This window comes from Herpailurus yagouaroundi, unplaced genomic scaffold (assembly GCF_014898765.1).
Source record: "Herpailurus yagouaroundi ecotype Mexico unplaced genomic scaffold, PumYag 195, whole genome shotgun sequence".
Lineage (NCBI taxonomy): Eukaryota > Metazoa > Chordata > Mammalia > Carnivora > Felidae > Herpailurus > Herpailurus yagouaroundi.
The window spans coordinates 3,013,182-3,027,240 of record NW_024412426.1 but is presented as its reverse complement, the minus strand read 5'-3'; the positions used below and the strand labels follow the sequence as shown (position 1 = coordinate 3,027,240).

The following is a 14,059-nucleotide window of genomic DNA, read 5'->3' as shown; positions in this document are numbered from 1 at the left end:
ACGCTCTCTCTCAAAAATAAACACTACAAAAAAAAAATTTTTTTTTTTTAAAGTTCCTCAAAAAAGGAACTTTGGGACAAGATGGATGGACATTGAGTACAGTGCTAAGTGAAATAAATCAGACAGAGGAAGGGCAAATAGTGTATGATCTTACTTATATGTAGAATCTAAAAACAAACAGGCAAACAAAAAAACCCGAAGTCATAGATACAGAGAATAGTTGATGGTTGCTAAGTTGAGGGTGGGAGAAATGGGGGAAGGGGTTCAAAAGTGTACAAACTTACACTTATAAAATGAGTAAGTTAAGGGGATGTAACATACAGCATGGTGGCTATAGTTAACAATACTGTATTGCGTATTTGAAAATTGGTAAGACAGTAGATGTTAAAAGTTCTCATCAGAAGAAAAATTTGTAACTATGTATAGTGATCATTTCACAACTATACACATATCAGATCATTATGTTGTATATCTGAGACTAATATGTTATACGTCAATTACATCTCAGTAAGGAAAAAATTTCAGTTTTCAGAGATAAAACAGGTTCTTCTTTATCAGATTTTAAAACAGAGGTATATAAAGTAAGAAGTGAAATGTCCACTATTTCTTGGAAGTAACCATTTTTAAACAGTGTATGAGTTTTATTACAATGTGTTTGTATATATTTATAGTGATTTTTTAAACAAAAATGTGGTCCTAGCATACAAATTATTTTCCATTGTGCTTTTTTCCCCCTACTTACTCGTGTATTTGGGATATTTCCCTAACAGTACATATGCCCTTCATTCTTTTTTTTTCCCCTTAAAAAAATTTTTTTTTGACGCTTATTTATTTTTGAAAGAGAGAATGGGGGAGGGGCGGAGAGAGAGGGAAACACAGAATCTGAAACAGGCTCCAGGCTCTGAACTCTCAGAGCCGGATGTGGGGCTTGAACTCACTAACTTTGAGATCATGACCTGAGCCAAAGTTGGAACCTTAAGCAACTGCACCACCCAGGTGCCCCTGCCTTCATTTTTACTGGTTCTTTTGTCTTCCACTGCATGACTGTATCCAGATCTATTTAGCTATCCTCCCTTGATGGGTATTTATACAGTTACCAATTTTTGGCTATTATAGATAACACTTCGGTGAAACTCCTTGTATGTATATTTTTGGTTTTAAAATAGAAATCTTTTAAACAGAGAGGTAAAGAGTAATTTAACAAGCCTTCTTTTATTATACAATCTATATAGTGAATGTTGACAGTTTCTCACTTCAAATTCTTTTGTGAAAATTAAAATATTAAAGATAAAGTTGAGGTCCGCTTTAAACTTATTCCTAGAGGTAGTCATTACCCTGAAATTGTATATCTCCTTACTACTGGTGTTTTAATATTTTTATCACTTATGTATTTAACCATAAAGCACATATGGTATGATTGTGTGTATTTTAAAAATATATTTGTACAAATGATATCATACTGTGATATTTTATGACTTGCATTTTACACCCAACATTGATTTTTGAAAGCTTTTTATTTGAAAGAATTACAGATCCACAGGAAGTTGCAAAACTAGTGTGGAGAGTGGTTCCTTTCACCCAACCTCCCTCAATGGTAACATCTTATATAACTGTCCTACAATAGCAAAACCAGGAAATCAACATGTGTAGAATAAGAATCGCGTTACTTAAATTAAAGATTATATATGGGCTTTACCAGTTTTTACATGCATTCGTGTGTGTGTGTGTGTGTGTGTGTGTGTGTGTGTGTGTGTGTGTGTATGCATGTAAGTGTATATTTAGTTTTGGAAGGAGCTGCCAAACTATTTGCCAATTGCAGTTGGTTATATCACTTCATCTTCCTACCAGCAATGCGGTTTCTCTACATCCTTGCCAGCATTTGATATTGCCACTCTTTCTCATTTTTCACACTAATGAATATATCGTGATAGCTCATCGTGGTCTTAGTTTGCATTTTAGTAAATGGCTCAAGATGCTGAACATCTTTTCTTGAGCTTGTTTCCAACTACAAGCTTATTGGGTAAAAAGCTTATTCATGTCTCTTGCCCATTTTTAAATTCAGTTCTGCTAACATTTCTTTCTTTTTTTATTGCATTAAACATGTAGGCATACTTTAAAATCTTCTCTCTTACCATTTAATTTTCTCTCGAGCTTATCTACAGCTAGAGGTTTTTGGTGGGAGTCTGTTGGGTCCCCAGTTGTGGAGGCATCTGGATATGGTGGTTGAGTGTGCCTGTAGCATATATCATAAAGTTTCCCCGGAGTTCAGACCAGCTTTTCTGTAAAAGTTTTAGCCCTGGGGCTTCCAACCGTGTGCACAGTGTGAATTCCGGCTCCACCCTTGTGTGTGGCATACGTTTGGGGTTTTGATTTGTCACACATAATGCTTTTTCTCCCCAAAGTTCCAGACACGTGTCCAGTTTCCTTTTATATGTGGTGGAGGTCTTTTGTTCTGTGTTTCTCTGTCAGGGCAGCCCTTTGTCACCCCAGCCAGAGCCTGTGTGACCCCCTCCTGTCCTCTACAGCGTGCCCCCTCTTCTGATAACCCCGCTTCCAAAAAAACACCTGGGCTGTTTGGTTTCAGCTCCTACTGGCCGCTTTGGTTTTGTGTTCCTGTTTCGCTTCCGATACCTGAGATTTTGAACTTTACGATTTCTTTTTAAATGTTTAATTTTTAAACAGCATCTCAGCATGTTTGGTATAACTGGAAGTTTGCCGTATTTGCTTAGTTCACTCTATTGACTGTTAGCTCTGTAAATACTTGTGCTCATGTGAATATGACAGGTTCCTAGAAGTACGATTAAGGAGACAGAGGGTACAAACATTTAAAACTTGGTAGAAATTGCCAGAGTTCACATGACAAGGTTGTACCCATTTATGCTGCCTGTCTAACCCCGTGTGCCACTTTCTTCTGTCCCCATTACTGCATGTGGTGCTACTGATTGCTTTACTCAGTCTAAAGTTTTAACATTTAAATTCATTAAATTTTTTTTTAAGTTATTTATTTATTTTGAGAGGGAGAGAGAGTGAGCACGAGTGAGGGAGGGGCAGAAAGAGAGGGAGAGGGAACCCCAAGCAGGCTCCATGCTGTCAGTGCAAAGCCTGATGTGGGGCTCAAACCCATGAACCATGAGATCATGACCTGAGCTGAAATCAATAGTTGGATGTTTAACCCACTGAGCCACCCAGGCACCCCAACATTTTCATTAATTTTTAAAGGAGGAGCACTTACTTTTTTATGTACTGCACAGGGATTTGATAGGATAAATATAGAGGATGCCTGCCTTACATGGTCAGGGATGCTGCCCCAGCCGCCCCTCAGTACAACGTGCCTGAACCGCATGAGCTGGTGCAGAACCAGCCAGCAGCCTGGGCAGCTGGACAGAGATGCAGAGAACTGAAGTTTACTTACTGCACATATGCACAGCCACACTTGCTGTCTGCATTCACAAGTGACGCTCAGAGGCACTGCCTGCTGCAGAGGCAGGTACCAGGTCCAGGATGAGTCTGTGTCATGGTTCCTAGTTTTCCAGTCTCACAGGCCGGAATCACCGGTGGAGGATGCCAATATGTATGGGAGCAAAGGGTTATCCTTTTTCCTAGAAGCAGACTGTATGTACCTTGAAATTGGGATTTCCTGCTTCACTTTTTTGCTTTCTAGGTGTTGACTTCATTTGACTCTTCAGACTCAGGGAAGAGTGACACACTCCAGTGATGCCTCGCTGCTACATGATACTCTCCTGTCTTCGAGAGGAATCTAACTTTGACAACAGAAGCTTCTGCTACAGGGTTTTGGGCTAATTTTGCCTCTTGAAAAGAGTCATTTTAAATAGAACTGTCTCAGTGTGCTTGTAGGTAGTTAAGTTTGTCACTACCAGAGGTATTTGGATGACCACTTGATGGTATTTTGAATGTGGGCTTGGGAAATAAGGATGGACTAATGGCCTTGCCGTTGCCTTCCAGCCCTGAAGGCCAGCATCGCTCCATGGTCCTCCAAGGCACTCCCGGTCCATGGGGCTCCTTCTGACCAGCCCTCTCTTGTCTAACGACTGGCGTCTTGTGCTTGGGGGAGGACTCTCGGCTTTTCTCTTTGGTGTATCATTTTGTGTATGGTTTATTATATTTTAATAAACTGTTTATTCAAGACAGGCAGGGGAAAAAGCAAGTGATTGGTTATACCAGGGATCACCCATACATTTGATTTTGGTAAAAAGTTATAAATGATCATGTGAAATGATGCTTAAGGATTTTCTGTAGTTTTTTTCTTTTCTCCTTTCCCTCTCTCTCTCCCTCTCCTTCTCCCTCTCCCCATCCTTCCTCCTCCCTCCCTCTTTATTTTTCTCTCTCTTTCCTTCTTTCCTCTTAAGAGATAAGATGAGATAGTAGAATGAGAAGAGGATTTGGAGTCAGACTGACCTGAGTTCTCATCCAAAACTCCACTACATTCCAGCTGTGTGACTTTCTGAAAGTTACTTCACCTCACTTATCTTTCCTCATCTGATGAAATAAGGATACTACCTGCCCCGAAGGATGGTAGTAAGGATTTGCGATGCTTTATGACAAAAAGGGATCTTATCGCTACCTGCTTAAGAATCCTTTAATGTCATCTCGCCACTTCTTTGGGTGAATTTAAAATTTATGTAATGACTTACAAAATCCAGCTCATCTCTCTCCAGCCTTATCTGGCTGCCCCGGCTCTCTCTGAGCGTTGTCGGCCAGGTGGCACTCACACCGGTCAAACTCTCTTGCCTCTGGGACTTGGAATGTGCCCTTCCTCTGCCTGCAAGTTCTTGCTCCTTCTCTGGCTGGGCTAGTTCCTATCCATTCCTCAAGTCTCCAAGTACACATCACACCTTCCCAACGGTCCCTGCCCCACTCAACGCCAGCTCAACCTCCTCAGTCCCTCTCCTTGCCATGTGCAATTTCCGTGTTGAGCACTCATGCCGCCGGGAATGCTGTCATTGAATATTTGCCTCTTCTGGTGGATGGAAGGTGTGTGAAGGCAGGGGCATTGTCTCTCTTATTTATTCTACATCCGTGCCATCAAACGTAATAGTAAGTGCTTGGTAAAATGTTCATTAAATGAATGAAAGAAGAAGGAAGCAAGAACCTCATTCAGTGCTTCACACTTAGTAGGTCCTCACTAAATGTCAATTCCCTTTCACGTTAACCCCCTCCTCCCTTGTCTGTCTTGGCCATGGTAGTGGAATACTATTTCTTGCTGATTTGGTGGGATGGCAACATTACTGTCATTCGTCCTCATCACTTATTCTCAAAACCTGAATTTAAAAAATTTGGATAAAGATTTCAAAATACAAAGTTAAAAGAATTTCTCAGCAGAAACCAGAGTAGAAGTAAGAAGAGTAAGAGTAAGAAGAGTAAGAGGAAACCCAGATCGTCACCCTATTACATTTAGTGGGGCTTGGTACTGGACCATGACACAAAGTACATGGGTTAATACTTTTAACTGCTTCCCACTGCCTTTATCTCTTCCATGAAAGAACAAGGACATCATGGAAAAAGTTCTAAAAATAACACCTGTCTGGTTTATGGAGAAGGGTGTTTATGACAGGAATTAAACAATTGTTTAGCTTGGAGTGTTTGAAACCCCAAATCAGGCTTTATTTTGTAACTGGAGCATCATTCTCAGCTTCGTTAACATCCTGCTCTCCCATTTCCTTTGTGCATTTTCTGGCGGGGACTGAGTTTGTCCTCACTCTGTAGTCATAAAAACCAAAATTATTTCTAAATAGAAACAGAGTCTGTGTTAGGGAAGTGGGTGGGGCACGGGGGGGGGGCGCGTTTGCCTGGAGTAAGGGGTTCTGAGGGCTAGGGTTTCTCTTTGCCCTACAGGGGGAGGATGTTTGAGAGAGTCGTGGTGGATGATGGGATGGTGGTGTTTGTGGGTTGCCCTGTGTCCTTAAATGATCAGTGAAGCCAGTTTGGTTGGTGAATCGTTGAGTACGTTGGGGCCACTGTGAAAGAGGAAGTTCCCTGTGTCTGACCCTGGGCCCTTCTGCTGCCATCCTCCCGGGAGATGACGGCTGCCACCCTCCAGGAGATGGCAATCTTGAAGCTGCTCACTCCTCTGACCCTTGTTAGGACCCATCCTGGCCATGGTGGATTGGCCAGGTCTTCAGTGTCCCAGGACAGGAAGACTTTAGAGTTTTCCCATGATCTTGTCCACTGCTCCTCCCTATTCAGCCCGCATCGTCTCCTGGAATTCTGTGGTACCTCATAGCAGGCCTCCCTGTGCGTCCAGGCTTGCCTCTTCTCCTTCTGTCACCCGGATGCTGGAGTACCTTCGCACACAGCAGTTGATTATGAACCTCCCTTACTTAAAATTCTTACCTTGACGTAAAGGGCACATCAAGGTTTGCCTTCCTCTTTCCTTATATTTAGCATCATTTTCCAATTTTGTCTTCTGTAGACACGTCACCCCATCAAAACACAAAATGACAACAAAACGCAAACCACTTCTAGGCCTCAGCCACACCAGGCTTCTCCCATACTCAGCTCTTACCCCACTTCCTCTACATAAGCCTTGTGTACACTGGGTGCTGAAAATGCCCTGCCTGCGTTTTGTCTGTCCGTGGCCCATCCTTCAAGGGAGGTCTTGGCAATCACCTCACGTCTAAGCTTTCCCTGACTACCTAAGTCAGTTCATTGTCTCTTTTCCTCTGCTCCTGAAGTACTTTTATACATGCATCTCTTACCACTTTTGTATTATATTTTAGTAGTTTGGTTGCACATCTCTTTTCTCTTCAAAAATTTTTTAATGTTGTTGGGATGGGCACTGGGTGTTGTATGGGAAACCAGTTTGATGATAAATTTCACATTTAAAAAAATAAAGGAATGCCAAGGTCTCTGGCATAGAAACTCAAAAAAAAATTTTTTTTAATGTTTATATATTTTTGAGAGTGTATGAGTAGGGGAGGGGCATAGAGAGAGGGAGACACAGAATCCGAAGCAGGGTCCAGGGTCTGAGCTGTCAGCACAGATCCCGACGTGGGACTTCAACCCACAGACCATGAGATCATGACCTGAGCTGAAGTTGGATGCTTTATCGACTGAGCCATCCAGGCACCCCTTCTCTTTTCCTCTAAACTATGGGATCTTTGGATCCTCATGGGTGACTTTGGTGTCCAGGTGTTCATGGTTGTTTCCATAAGAGTCCATAGAATTGATGGGATCTCTGAGGCCATTTTATTTTGCCTTTTTTCCCCCCAAATAAATGTATTTTGTCAGTCTTCCCTTCTTACAAGGCCATTTTAGTTCTGTCATTCTTGGTCCGTGATCTTTGAGGAAGCCAAGGCCGTTAGGCAAACAGGATGTACTCCATGAGCTGGTTGCTGGAGTCTTCCTGATTTTCACCCAGGATCTCCTGAATGGGAGAAGATATTTGCAAATGATCTATCCAATAAGGAGTTAATATCCAAAATATATAAAGAAGTTATATAAGTCAACACCAAAACCCCCCACAAATAATCCCATTAAAAATGGGCAGAGGACATGATAGACATTTTTCCAAAGAAGACATGCAGATAACCAACAGACACATGAAAAGATCCTGAAGCAATCTTTTCCTTTATTTGTACAAAAACACTAGTGTTTGGATACTGCTTACCTATTTACAAGAAAAATTCATACATGTACACCCATATCTATATCTCTATTTTTGCTTGACCTTCACAGTATCTATCTGGAATAAGTGGTATTAGCTTCATTTTTCAGTAGAGGAAACTGAGGCATGGGGACCTCGCTTTGCCTGAGGCTCATCAGTAATGAAGCGAAGATTGACTTCCCTGATTTTTTCCTTGATTCACAAGGGAAAAACATGAGCTGGGAGTGAGGCATAGCAGAGGGCAGCACTTGAGATGCTCTAATTTCTAATCTACTTCAGTAGGAATCACTTTGTGTGGTGACCATCTTTTGACACAGAGGGTTTCTGGGTGAGGTGGCTTGGTCCCGCTTCTTTCTTAATCTAGCTAGGCATGGCTTGGGGACCATGGCATATGGTCTTCAGGGAGATAGGCTCTGGCCAGTGTGGCTGGTTTGGGACTTTAACTGGGAAGGCCTAGAGAAGGTCTACACTGGGGGATGTTGCTTTCGACCAGAAGCTGGGTTCATAAGATGACAGGGTGACGTGTTGCCATCATGCAGAGGCCTTGTGGAAAAGCTGTAGTTTTCAAGGGTCCTACGACAGAAGAAGAGCATTGAATTAGGAAACTGGGCTTGGTCTTCTGCAGTATGATTGTGAGCAAGCCCTTTTGCCTTCTGGGCCTATTTTCCCAATTTGTAAAATAAGAAAAACACCGGCCTTCCCCTCTCAGGAGGTTGTGTGAGATGTGATGACGTATGTCACTGTGCCGTGAAGGGTATTTCAGACTGTACAAACAGATTAGTGAACACACTTCAAGGCTCAGAGTTGGCAGCCTGGCTTGCGCTCCTAGCTCTCTGCTTACTCAGCCCTGGTATGACTCAGGGTGAGTCACTTTGTCTCTCTGAGCCTCTGTTTTCCCATCTGTAGAACCCCCTCACAGGGTGATTATGGGGATTCAAAAATCCAATAGAGGATTTTGGAAGTAAAAGCACTAGAGAAATGTGACAGCCAGACAGATGTGCCTCTTCTTCATCTAGGGAAAAGCCTTAACTCCAGAATCAGTGTTTGAGATGAGCATTCTTTGGCATCATCAGTAATGGCCTGTAATGAGCCTTTCCGGTGGGCAGAGCCTGGGACTGGGTGTTGTAGGGGGAGGAGGGACAGGGAGAGTGTGACACTTGGTGAAGTAGTATCTGCATTTGGGGGACTCCTGGTCTGATTGGGCAGATAGGACAGACACAAGCCCGCTCTTGGAAGCGCATTTTGAAGGGGCTTCCAGATCTCTGCCTTTGGAAGCTTCTACTGTACGAAACGAATCAAATGAAAGAAACTAGAAGCTCGTGTTCATGTTGACAAATGCAGAAAAGAGGTGGGGAAGATGACTGGCTGCTGTGGTCCCTGGGGCTGCCTCACCAGGTCATTGTGTCTTCACGTCTGGGGAAGCTGTTCCTCTGCAAAGCTCTGGAAGTGTCACTGAACATCTAACATAAGGCAAACCTCTTATGGCTGGACACAAGGTGGGCATCCCATCTCTTTTGAATCTGAACTCGAAGACTTCCTCCCTTTGGAGGACACTAACCCTTTCCCAGATAATGATATTCTGAATGACTCTGAGAAAGCTTTTTCTCCTGAGGATGACAGTCCTGGAGCTCATCAGAGTGGTGCCTGGTCTGAATCCATTTCCACACACACTTCTGAGGGGGGAGGTAGGCCAGTCTCACAGGAATCTTTCTGATCAACATGCATAATTAGTCCTTTGTCACTGGACTGTGAAAAGACTGTTGGTGTCAGGTAGTTAAATGGATGCAAAATATTCTTTTGATCAGGAAACTTTTCTTAAGAATATTGGTTGTCATGAAAAAGTTGCTTCATGGATATTTCCACCTTCTGTTTTCTTTTTGTGCATGTGCAAGTGGTGGAGGGGCAAAGGGAGAGGGAGAGAGAATTCCAAGCAGGCTCCATGCTGTCAGCACGGAGCCTGATGTGGGGCTCGATCTCACAGCAGTGACATCATGACCTGAGTAGAAATCAAGTGTTGGACGCTTAACCGACTGAGCCACCCAGGTGCCCCTCCACCTTCCATTTTCTATAGGTAATTGCTAAAGAGTTAACATGAGAGTAAAATATATAGGATCACCAAACTACAAAAGCTTGACCTTCTGGGAATCATTTGTAGCCTTTAGCATAAAGATTTGGAAAAGAGTGTCACATTTATTCTGATCAAATATCCTAACATCTGAGTCTACTCCCAGAATGCAGTTACCCCATGGTTTCAGTGTGAAAGGCTACATCTCAGAGATGGAAGAGAGAAACTGAATTCGAGTCCCCAACAACCCTCCACATCTAGCTTCACACCTCAGTCAATCCCCTTTGAACACATGATGTAGGAATAGAAGTGGGGGGCAGAACCTGCGGTCAACCTGGCAGTTTGGGGGAGGTATGAAGACACTGTTGACTCAGGCCTCATTCAAGCAGGGCTTCATAGTGTCCCAGAAAGCTTGGGAATCCACTTAGAAATAATTATGGATTATATTAAAGTGTCACAGGAACAGCCATTTTTCTCTAAAAAGGCATTTCCTCCCGAGGGCTTGTTACCAAGAATCCTGGAGCTCCAGGCAACTTTGCTGTACCGTCAGCAGGTGGCTGCTTACTTGTGGATTCCTTTAAGTTCTTGTTCAATAGTCTTATCACCCAGACTGTATTTTGCAAACAATACAATAAACCACTAATCAAGTCACCTACCTTTCCCCTGCCTTTCCCTTAGCTGAATGCCCAGGACCTCTTCTTTACAATGCTTGTAATTCATCTATATTCATTGACTTTGTAAAATTAAACTTCTGATTTTGAGATAACTATAGCTTCCACATGGAAGAAATAATACATAGAGATCCCATGGGCTCTACCTCAGTTTCCCTGGATGGCAGCTTCCTGCAAAACTATAGAACAATATCACAGCCAAGATACTGACATTGGTACAGTCAAGATACAGAATATTCCACTGCCACAAGAAAGCCTTGTGTTGCTTTTGTGTAGCCACACTCACTTCCTTTCTGCCCTCATGCCCTCTGTAAGCCCGTGGCAACCATTAATTTGTTCTCTCTTGGTATAATTTTGTCCTTTCAAGGATCTTGTGTGAATGGAATCATGTAGTACCTTATCTTTGGGGATTGTTTTTTTCAGTCCCGCTCACTGCATGTATCAATAGTTTGTACCCTTATATTGCTGAGTATTTTCTGTAGTGTGGATGTACTGTGGTGTACCTAACCATTTATCTGTTGAAGGACATCTGGGTTCTTTCCAGTTTTTAGCCATTAGGAATAATGCTCTGTAAATATTCGTGTACAGGTTTTTGTGTGAGCATAAGTTTTCATTTTAATGGGATAAATGCCCAGGATTGTAATTGCTGGGTCATATGGCAGTTGCATATTTGGTTGTTTAACTGCAGAATTCTTTCCTGGAGTGATTGTACCATTTGATATTGACACTGACAGTATATGAGTGCTCCAGTTTATCTGCATTCTCACCAGCCTTTGGTGTTGTCACTCTTTTCTAGTTCAGCCATTCTCATAGGTGAGTATTGATAGCTTATCATTATATTAATTTGCATTTCCCAGATGGCGCATCTTTTCATGGGCTTGTCTGCCACCTGTATATGCTCTTGGAGGAAATGTCCCTTCATGCCTTTTCCTCATTTTCTGATTGGATTGTTTGTTTTTTTTATTGTTGAGTTTTGAGATTATACATTATAAATTATATATTCTAGATACTATTTCCTTGTGGGGTATGTGGTTTGCAAAAAATCTTCTCTAGGTCATAGTGTGTCTTTTCATTCTCCTAAAAGAGCATTCTGCTCTTGGTGGGTGGAGTGTTTTATAAATATCGACTAAATTCTGTTGGTTGATGATGTTGTTGGGTTATGCTATATCCTTGCTAATTTTCTGTCTGGTTGTTCTATCAAAGATTGTGAGAGAAGTGTGTGGACTGGACTGTTTCCCCTTTCAGTTCTACCAGTTTTTGCTATGTCCTTAAGAATTGACCCTTTTATCATTATGTAAGACACTTTTCTGTCTCTGTTGTTCAGATTGGGTAATTTCTATTGTTTCCTCTTCAAGTTTCACTGATTGTTTCCTCTTTCCCCTCCATTTTGCTGTTGAACGTATCTACTGAAATGTTTACATTGGTTATTGCATTTTTGGTTCTAAAATTGATATTTGGTTCATCTTTATATCTTCTCTTTCTTTGCTGAGACTTTCTACTCTTTTGCTATTTCTGACCCTTTCTATTTTTTTTTCATTTGTTTCCAGCATATTTGTAATTGCCTGTCCAAGCATTTTTAGGATGGCTGTTTAAAAATCTTCATCAGATATTTCTGACATCTCTGTCATCTTGATGTTGGCACCTATTGGTTATTTTTCACTCATTTGATATTTACCTATTTCTTGGAATAACAAGCGATTTTTGGTAGAAATGGGCATTTTGGAAATTTTATATTTGGAACTCTGGATCTTATTTAAGCCTTTTGTTTTAGGTGGCTTCCTTTGACCTGAATATGGCAGAAGAAATCTTCATTTCTACCAGGTTGGGGTAGAAGTTTAGGTTTTTAACCCTGCCTCTATTGACACCTAGCGGTGCTGCTTGTTATCTCTGGGTCGGGGTGAGAATTCTGTTGCCCATTGAACTTACACTGATACCTCCCTGTCTTGTGGGCAGAGGTGGCTTCATTACTGCTGGTGGACATGGAAATCCAGGCTCCCTACTGGGCCTTTTCCAGCACTAGCCCCATAGGGAGGAGGAGAAAAAGGAGGAGGTTGAGTGCTTCATTACAGCTTTGAGATGGGGGAAATCTAGCTTCCTAGTAGCCTTTGCTGGCCTGGGTAGTTATGGGGCCACCCATTTTACTGTGCTGCTTGCCTATGGTAGAGTGGTTATTATCTAACAATTTTCTGTCTCGGGAGGCTGCCCCTTTCCCATTCGTGTCACTATAGAGAGTGAGCTTTTGTTGGAACGTTTTTTTGTCTGCATCCATTGGTCTTTCCAGGTTCTTGGCTTCTTTAGCTTTAAGTCTGGGAATACATGAGGCACAAAGAAAACCCAGAGAACACATCTCTGTTATGCCTAGGCAGTTTTTTGCTTTTTTCTCTTTCAGAGTCTTAAATTTTTGTTAAATGTAATGTCCAAGATGTTTAGCTGTACTTAGAGGAGGAGTAGAAAAAGTGTGTCTACTTTATCTTCCTGGAAGTGGAAGTCCCTTACAATTTATTTTTATTTGCTTTATTCTTATAGGTCTCTCTCTTTTCCTGCCTTGCGGTTTCAGGGCTCAAGCTTCCTTAACCACACTTGTATAAATTCCTTTCCATGGGAAGAGAAGTTAAAATCCCAAGCCTAGAAGGGCTATGTGCATCGGGGGGAGGGGTGGAAACAGTTCCCATACCCAAAGATGTACACTGGGCACTCTATAGATTTCTGGCTTTCTTTCACTTGCCTTTTAAGGCCTGGAGCCAACCATAGAGGAGACAAGGATATTCAGATTATTTTATATTCACTAAGGGCTCTTTATCCTCTAGGGGAAAAAACAAGTTCTCATGACACAAGAGGAAGTTTCACCTAGAGATTTATAAGAACCTGTAAGTGGCACAGAGGAGCAGCTGGGGGTAAGGGGTGAGGGTCCCTTCCAGCTTGGCCTGGCCTCTGAAAGCTGGCTACTGAGTGTGAAACCCATCTGTGATACTTTCTTGGAGCTGAGCTTCTCTGGACTTCATCCTTCACTGAGTCTGCTTCTGCAAAAGCCTATTATTTAGGGAAATGTAACCTTGATGTGAAACAGCATGTGTTTCCAATCCAGCTAGACCTAGTCTGGGGCTTGGTTCCATCTTTTGCTAGCTGTATGACCTTGAAGTTCAGTCATCCACTTCAAAACCATCCTGTAGTGCCTCCTCTGGACCAGCCACCATGCTGGGTTTTGGGACAGAGTAGTGGTACTTTTCACTGCTCCCTTTCCTTTCCTTTGTGACCATAAGCACGTCATCAGCTGGTTTTATGTAAAAAATATGTAAAAAAATCAGACTACTTTACCCCATCACCTCATCTCTTTCCCAGGCTGTTATAACAAGTCCCCTGAGTCTGTTCTTTGCTCTAATCCTCTGCCTCAATTCATTATCTACATAGTAGCCAGGGTGATCTTTTAAAAACACGCACCAGATTAATGTTCTTTTGTTAAACCTCTCCAGTTCCACTCAGACATACTGGGAATGAAGTCCAGTCCCTCCTCATGGCCCACTAGGTCCTGTGTGGTCTGGTTTCCGCTCCCCCTCTGAGCTCATCTGGCATCCCTTTCCCGTCATCCAGTCGGCTTTGGTCATGCCAGACTTCCCTTTTTGCCTGAAAACATCAAGCTTGTCCCCCCCTGGGGTTATTTGCTAGTTATTATCTCTGCCTCAGATAGTTTTTCATACAAGT

General features: G+C 42.3%; 1 protein-coding gene across 4 annotated transcripts in view; it reads left to right on the top strand.

The window, feature by feature from the left end:
* The window catches only part of KCNH1 (potassium voltage-gated channel subfamily H member 1), a 382,684-nt gene that overhangs the window by 59,724 nt on the left and 308,901 nt on the right, over positions 1–14,059 (top strand). The window lies entirely within an intron of this gene.